The following is a 1566-nucleotide window of genomic DNA, read 5'->3' as shown; positions in this document are numbered from 1 at the left end:
TTCACTTGGCTGTAAGTTCAGTACACTTGGGACCAGAATTTAGGAAATCAAAAGACAAGTAGGAAAATCTGCTGTCAAGGACCTCTCCAGATTACTGAAAGGCAATAAAGTCTATCTGGAGACTAAGGTGTGCCTGATCCAGAGCGGGGTCTTCATAAGTGCTTTTTATACATTTGAGAGCTGGATAATGAGAAGAATAATAATTGATATTTTTCAGTTGTGGTGCTGGACAAGAGTATAGAACATATCATGACTGTCTAGAGAACAAACAGGTTTGTCCTAGAGAGGGTGAAAACAAATTTCTACTTGGAGGCAAGGATTTTGAAACTCAGTCTCACATACTTTGGGCATGTGACTAGGAGGGACCAGTTCTTGGAGAAGGACAAAATGCTTGGAAGGATGGAGGGAGAGCACAAGAGAGGAAGACCTTGGAGAAGGTGGACTGACCTCGTAACTGGGGTAATGGAGGTTGGGGTTTCAGAGACAGTGAGATTGACTCAGGATAGGACAATGTTCAAAGATAACTCTGCATAGTGTTGGACTGTTTTCCTATAATTACCTGAAAGAAATGACAAAGAAGGATGCAACACAAAAGACACACAACACAGAGACAAAACAAGACAAGACTGCAGCCCCAAAGGCCTGCGTCGTTTTATTTTTATAGTCTACCAAAAGCAGCCTATGTAATCCAGGAAGTACATTCTTTCCAGACACTCATGATTTGAGGAAAACTTATATACCAGAAACTAGACTTTCTTACCACAGAATATTCTCTCCGAATCTTTCTTGCTTTCTTATCTCTGTTTACCAGAAGGAATGAGACTATGCCTTGGGAAGAATATTCTTAGGCCTCCTGTGCAAGCGTCCAAGGTCCACATCTGTTTGCAGACTCAAGAACACATTCCTCTCCCACACCCCATCCACATTGAGGAAGACTGAAGAGACATCTGTGTGCAGACTGTTTATTTATTAACCCTTCTGGCTCCTTCACTTAGGGTTGCTATCAGTCACAAGTGACTCAGCGGTTTGTAACAACACAACAACATATATAGCTAAGTCTATGGTAGCCTAGTGTTAAAGAACTGTGCTTCCCATACAAAGGCACATGGTTTGAATCTGTCAGCTGCTCGATAGGGAACAAATGGACAGTCTCCTTCCATCTGATTTACAGCTTCCAAAAAAGTGAACACTCAGCTATGAGTCTGTTCCAACTTGATGGTAGAACAATAACAACAACAATAAATAAAGTTATTGGAGTACTTGGTGACACAGTAGTGAAGTGTTCAGTTCAGTTTTTAAACAGAAAGTTGACTGCTGAAATCTACTCCACAACCTACTCCAGGGGAAACATAATGAGGAGTTTATTCCAAAAAAAGATTACAACCTGGGATACCTTATACTGAAATTCTTCTCTGTCCTACAGGGGTTTTAGGAATTATTACCAACTTGATCACAATAAGTTAATGTTGTTGTTATGTTGTTGTTAAACCTGATAGCAGGTTTTCCTAATGGAATTGGTCTTTTGATTTCCTTACCAAAAATCTAAACCCACTGTCCTGAATTTGA

Source organism: Elephantulus edwardii, unplaced genomic scaffold (assembly GCF_000299155.1).
Source record: "Elephantulus edwardii isolate Elephantulus edwardi_28Jun2011 unplaced genomic scaffold, EleEdw1.0 scaffold00164, whole genome shotgun sequence".
Taxonomy (NCBI): domain Eukaryota; kingdom Metazoa; phylum Chordata; class Mammalia; order Macroscelidea; family Macroscelididae; genus Elephantulus; species Elephantulus edwardii.
Note: the sequence above shows the minus strand (reverse complement) of the source record.